The sequence below is a fragment of the Cynara cardunculus genome (assembly GCF_001531365.2).
Source record: "Cynara cardunculus var. scolymus isolate 2C chromosome LG 1, CcrdV1, whole genome shotgun sequence".
NCBI lineage: Eukaryota > Viridiplantae > Streptophyta > Magnoliopsida > Asterales > Asteraceae > Cynara > Cynara cardunculus.
The window spans coordinates 45556543-45564031 of NC_037528.1; positions in this window are offsets into that span (position 1 = coordinate 45556543).

The window sequence follows — 7489 nt, forward strand, 5'->3', positions numbered from 1 at the left end:
GTTTAGTATTCTTGTAGACCCTTTTGGGACCAACAAATGTGTTAGCCACGTCTGATAGTGATACAAAATTTTCTGTTTCTATGGTTGATACTGATGTAATCCCGAATGTTTTTAATAAATTTGCTTCTTTGGATTATTTTGTTTGTTCTATTTCTTTATGGCATAAACGTCTTGTGCATACAAATGTGAAAAATATTGAAAAATGCATAACAAAGGTTTAATCAAAATTGATAACAAATACTTTGGAAAATGTGAAACTTGTGTAAAATCATAGTTTACAAAGAAACCTTTTCCTTCTGTTAAAAGGGATACATCAATTTTAGAATTAATTCATTCTGATATTTGCGAATTAAATGGAATACTTACCCGAGAAGGTAAAAGGTATTTCATAACTTTTTGTGATGACTTCAGTCGGTTTTTACAAGTTTATCTGTTACATTCAAAAGTCGAAGCTTTTGACGCTTTTAAACTCTATAAAGTTGAAGTCAAAAATCAACTTGAAACACGAATTAAAATACTTCGATCAGACATAGGTGGTGAATAATTTAATAAAGAATTTGATACATTATGTGAAGAGAATGGCATCAAACATGAACGAACCTCACCATTTACTCCTCAACAAAATGGCTTGGCGGAACGAAAGAACCGAACCCTTGTTGAAATGGTCAATTGTATGTTGAACCAATCAGGATTGCCTAACAATCTCTGGGGAGAAGCCATGTTGACGGCTTGTCATATTCACAACCGGATCACTAGTCATGTGATTCCAACCAGTCCATATGAGCTCTGGAAAGGTAGAAAACCAAATCTGAACTATCTAAAGGTTTGGGGATGTGTTGCATACTATAGAACTCCTGATCCAAAAAGATCTAAATTCGGATCCCATGCTATTAAGAGCATATTTGTAGGATATGCAGTAAATAGCAAGGCTTATAGATTATTGGACAAAGAGTCAGGAGTTATAGTAGAATCCAGAGATGTGGAGTTCTTTGAAGATAGATTTTTAGAAGATGCTGAAAAATCAGAACCAATATTGGCCTCTAATCCCTCTTGTTCATCTCATGCTAGTTCCAAAAACTCTATAGAGGCGGACGAACCACGAAGAAGTACAAGAGTGAGAAAAGAGAAAAATCTGGAAAATGACTTTTTCTCGTACTTGATAGAGGGGACTCAAAATAAAGTGACAAGAGAGTTCATTTTCTCTATCAATACTGAAGAGGATCCCAAAACATTTAAAGAGGCCATAACTTCAAGGGATGCTCCAATGTGGAAAGAAGCCATAAATGATGAAATGGACTCCATTTTGGGTAATGGAACTTGGGTGCTGGCAAATTTGCCAACAGGGGTGAAACCCATTGGTTCCAAGTGGATATTCAAAAGAAATATGCACCCTGATGGCACAATATCATCCTTCAAGGCTAGATTGGTGGCTAAAGGATATAGACAGAAAAAGGGTGTCGATTACTTCGACACCTATGCTCCAGTTGCTAGAATTAGTTCCATTCGAACTCTCATAGCAATTTCTGCCATAAAAGGACTGTATATTCACCAAATGGACGTGAAAATAGCTTTCTTGAATGGCCATTTAAACGAGGAGGTTTACATGGAGCAACCTGAAGGATTTGTAATACCCGGACAAGAGAATAAAGTGTGTAAACTTGTTAAATCTCTATACGGGTTAAAACAAGCTCCTAAACAGTGGCACGAAAGGTTTGATACGACTATCACATCTTTCGGGTTCCGACATAATGGGGACGACCGGTGCATATACTCAAAATGCACGAGAAGGTACACTATGGTAATCTGTCTTTATGTCGATGATATGTTGATCATCGGAACCAATCTAGATGGTATTCTTGAGACAAAAGGATACTTATCCTCGAACTTTAAGATGAAAGATCTTGGAGAAGTAGATACCATCATTGGGATAAAGATCAAAAGATCTGCATCTCAAATCTCTCTATGTCAGTCTCATTACATAGAGAAGATACTGACAAAGTTTCAACATTTGAATATATAAAAGAGTTTAATACTCATGTTTGATTCAAGTGTGAAACTCAATAAAAATACTGGTAGATCAGTGGCTCAACTAGAATATGCTAGTGCAATAGGATGCATGATGTATGCAATGCATTGCACTAGACCAGATATTGCTTTTGCTGTGAGTAGACTTAGTCAATATACGAGCAATTCGGGTTCAGATCACTGGAAAGCAATTGGTAGAGTATTGGGCTACTTGAAAAGAACCCAAGAACTAGAGTTGACATACTCTACGCATCCAGGAATCTTGGAGGGATATTCTAACGCCAGTTGGATAGATCACTCAAGTGATTCTAAATCCACAAGTGGATGGATTTATACTCTTGCTGGAGGGGCGATTTCTTGGGCGCGCAAGAAACAAACGTGTATCGCTCATTCGACTATGGAAGCCGAATTTATTGCCCTAGCGGCAGCGGGCAAAGAGGCCGAATGGATTAGAGATTTGTTGACAGATATCCATTTATGGCCTCGACCGAATCCCTCTATTCCTATGTATTGTGACAGTTAGGCCACACTGTCCAAAGTATACAATGTTGTATATAATGGGAAGTCGCGACACATAAGTCTCTGACACAACTACGTGAGACAACTAATTGATGATGGTACCATAAGTATAGTGTTTGTCAAGTCTTGTGGAAACTTGGCAGATCCACTAACCAAGCCTCTGACGAAAGACTTGGTAGAATCAACCACCAGAGACATGGGTCTGAAACCACATAAAATCAGTCAGTGATGGAAACCCAACTTGGATATAGTACTCCTATTTACCAAGTTTAAAGGGTAACAACAAGTCAATTGACTGATAGAAGGTACTATCAAACGATAGATCCATGTAAGGTGAAATATAGTACGGCGTTGTCGAGAACAAGGATGAGTTAATCTCTTAACAAAGTTTAGAGGCATCTCAACAACGAAGATGTTATAGAACTTTGCCTATATGACTTAGAGGTGGTGCCGCCTCAAAAGAAGAGTAGCGGTTTCTCTTTGAGTAAGTCATGAAACAGGGTTTAGCGCATGGCCATATTAGCGCTCAGTGAGAGAGCAAGGTGGATAGATGACGTGTGTAGGTAAGCCGAAGTGGTCGCAAGATTCAAGGTTTAAATCCTAAGGATTCCATTGGATTGATCMCTTCTTGCATACTTACATTAAACATGGTTTAATCTTAGTGACACCACTGTAACGTTGTCTACCATAAATGTCAGGAAACTTTCCAACCTGGTGGGGGATTGTTGGAAATTTGTAGGTTGGAAGTTAACATTCCATCCCACATTGGTAGAGAGTTTTATTTCTAGAGAAGCTTATAAGGCTTTCTCTAGTAGTGGGCTTTGAACATGTTAGTGAACTCATGGTGGGGTCTTGAGTGGAAGAACCAACACACACGCGCGCGTGTGGCCGTGGCAGCGGCCGCGGCCGCGGGATTCGCGAAGGTGGCGCGAGTAGGCGTACTTTGCACCACGCCACATCGGAGCAGAGGGAGCCTCGCCCCGAGCTCCGAGTAATTTTTTTACTAGAGATTTCGTCAGGAGGACTATCATTAATCCGATTTTAATTTTAATTTTAATTTGAAATAAATCGGTTTTGATATAATTATTAATTTTAATATTTTGAGATAATTATTAATTTTTAATAATTAATTAATCCGATTTTTATTTTATTTTTTAATTTGAATTAATTTGTTTTTGACTTGGTTTAGGGTTGAGAATTTTTCTCCCCTATCCCGGTTTTTTGGAGAGGTCCGTGGGCTTTTCTCGTGGGCTAGAACTAGGGTTTCACCCAGTATAAATACTAGGTGAAGCCGTATCTATTTTGATATAAAAAAATTATTCTTCCTCTGACGAAATTCTGCTCCCTTCTCCTATTTCTCTCTACCGGTTTTGCTACAAAAACCTGCTCTATATTCTTTGTGATAGCTGTTCACAAACGAATAATYTACTGCATCAAATCCTRGGGMTTTRCGACTAGCAGACTCACAGCTTCTAAAGAGTGGTCGYATAAAACCTTTAAGGACAGGTTTTCCGTGCAGTTTCTCATTCAAATCGAAAGACTATTTACCAGGTTGGTTTTACTATTTTAGCATTGTATTTAAATTTCTGTTCACAAAGTGAACACTCTGCTTCTACCCCTTTCTTTCATTGAATCTATCGAGAATGATAGTTTCAATCTGTGTGAACTGGCATCTATTGAGATTTTTGGTGGGTCTGAATTCAAAAAAGTTTAACCTTTTTATTGCTATAAAATAATTAAATTATATAAAGATTAAATCTTTATTTAGTATTCATTTTCTTATTATTTTTATAATTTTTTCAACAGACAAAGCGTGAGGAAAGGGGTGATGACATATGGGGTGACCTAAAAAAGGGGTCGGGATGCGAAGATTTCACTAATCTTCTACGACGATCATCTTCAACAGCTCCCCATCGGAGAGATGAGGGAGGGGGACGGTGACCAATCTCTCTCTGTATATATAATATTTTAATGAGTAAACTCCCATTTTGGTCCCTACGGTTTGGTAAAAAGTCTGAAAGTGAGACATGAACTTTGATAAAACTAGAAAGCATCATTATGGTTTTCATTTTGCTTTGAAAGTGGTCCCTCCTTACTAACTTAAATTGTTTTCTCTGTTAGAGGGAGGGGCATTTCCGTCTAGTTTATCTTTTTGTCTTTTGCTATTATTAACTAATAAACATCCTTGTGCATGTGTGTGTGTGTGTGTATATATATATATATACTATAAGGTACTCGCACAATGCAGTGAGATATATCTCGATTTTAGTGTTCCGTTTTTTTTTCTTAGTCAATATTATAATGCGGTTTTATGTGGTTTTTTGAGAAAGCGATAATGTTTTTATTTTGGAATAAAATATAAATATGAAAATATTTTATAAAAAATAAATAAATATTGATATTAGTACCAAACTAACTATTTAAAATTTCTTCTTCTTTTGTATATTTTTTTAATTTTTTTGTTTTATTTTTGGTTTAATAATATAATTTTTTATAAAGATAATAATTGAGTATTTAGTTAGAACTCAATAATTATTCTAATTATATTTTAGTTTTTTTATATTTAAAATGAAATGTTTATCTTTTATTTGATTATGTTTATCTGAAGTTAGTTACACGAATTCAAACAATAAACTTTAATTAGTTGCACTTACGCACAATTTACTTGTAATGTTGAATTTTAAGTAATACGCATCAATGAACAGTACTTCATGCATAAAAAATGGTTTTTAAGAGTTTTTGTCAAATGCTTTATAATATAGTGTGTGTGTGTATATATATATATATATATATATATATATTTGATTGATACGATTATCAAATATTTTATTATGTGTGATAAAAATTATAATCAAGTTGTCATAAATTTATCTTTGTGATGAAACCGGTTTGGAAAACAAACTCAATCCCGATTATTAGGGATTATCGCCACAGTTACAGATAATACTACCATTTTTTATTTAATTTAATAATGTTTTATTTAATACATTTATTAAATAAGGTTGGCAACACATATTTCTTTTCTCCTTCTAGCAAATTAGTTTGCTTTTTGCATGATCCTCCTTAGGATCAGGTACAGGTTCATGGGAAAACCGCAAAAAATGAGAAAATTGTGAAACACTCTAATAATCATTCATTTGTACAATATTTACATGTGTATATAAGTAATTTGTTCGGTATGTACATGTACATAAACATGTACATAAACATGTACACCTGCATAGAAACCATGAAACATCTTCAAATTACTTGTATACACGTGTGCATACAGTACATATGAATGGTTATTAGGGTGTTTCATAGTTTTTCATTTTGTATGTGTTTCCCCTAAACCTAAGTCTCTATCTACACACACTATTACTCAATAACATTGAACAGTTTAAATTTATAAAAGACGGTTTATCAGTATATAAAATTTATAAGAAGTACAAAACTTATAGTTAAAACATCAAAAAAGTGCATTGGCTCCATCATGAACGTTAACGGCGCGTGATAGATGTGACTTACCACCCCAACGTCAACACATTACGCCTTTTAAAACACTGCTAAAAGCATTTTGTCCTCGATGATGGGCCCGTCTTCGAATGATTAGATAGCATGTGCATATGGTTGTGGTTGCAAATACTTGACGAGGTCTTTTACTTTTGATGGTTGTCATCTCATCGTACATTAGTTTGTGTGTTTTGTAGTGCACTCAAGTGTTTGAATTTTTAGGTTTATTGTCGATATATGTTGGAAACCAATCAATGTATATGTATGCGGTTTCTTAATACAATTTCGACTTTTTTTTACATACTGGATTTTAGTTAACTGTATATCTAGTGATTCTATACTTATTCATGTATTAATCGAACAAAAGTATAATAAATAATGATAAAAAATAAAAATGAGATTTTATATTCAGATACTCACAGATAAAATATTTAAATAAAACCACAAGGGTGGTGCCTGATTGGTTTGAGTTTGACTCCAAAGATCAAAAGTACTAGGAGGTCCCAGATTCATTTCCAAGGAGGAAAAATAAATTCCCTTATGGCCACGGAGGTTCGAATACGGTGACTCCATGCTATCTGCAAAACAGGTGGTCTTCCTACGATTAGTCGGTTGGCATAGCGGGTTCAGATATCCAGGTTAATAAAAAAAACTAAATAAATAAATTATATAAATAATTTGAACTTAATTAAACAAATGCATAGTCTAACGAATATTTTTTAATTCTTATTATTGTGGTGTGATTTTGTTTTAATCATGATTCATATTCTGTTATGTTGATTGTCTTTCTCGATTTTATTTTATGGTTTTGAGAAAATTAGATATGAGGTTGGTTATTATTTTACTATATATATATATATATATATATATATATATAGAGAGAGAGAGAGAGAGAGAGAGAGAGAGTTTGTTTTAAATACAACTCTTCGCATTTGTACAACCAATACAACCCAATAAATTGAGATATTTATGGAAATGATGAGAGTTCATTTATTATATAGGGTTGAGTTCACATGAGACCAGCATGTTTTCGTAAGGCCCATGAGACCATTTTTTTACACTTGAAACTTCACAGCAAAATGCTATGAAGGTAAAAGTCAAACCTTCATAGCAAAAACACTGTGAATGTTACCTTCACAACATTTTGCTATGAAGTTTTAAGTTTAAAAAAGTGGTCTCACAAGTCTCAAAAAAAAGATTGGTCTCACATGATCCCATGTATAGGTTTCAATTATAGATTATAAAATTTTAATTTCCATGTTTAATTTATTTGATTTAAGTTTTATTATAATTTAGATTTAAAATAAAAAAATGTATTTTATTTTAGTTTAAAAATTATGATTTTTTATAGAAATAATGATATATAGAGTGTTATGTTTGAGCTCAACTATCGTTAAATTTAAATGAGAACTATATTTAAGATATTTTATATTTAAAATTAAAGAGATAATAT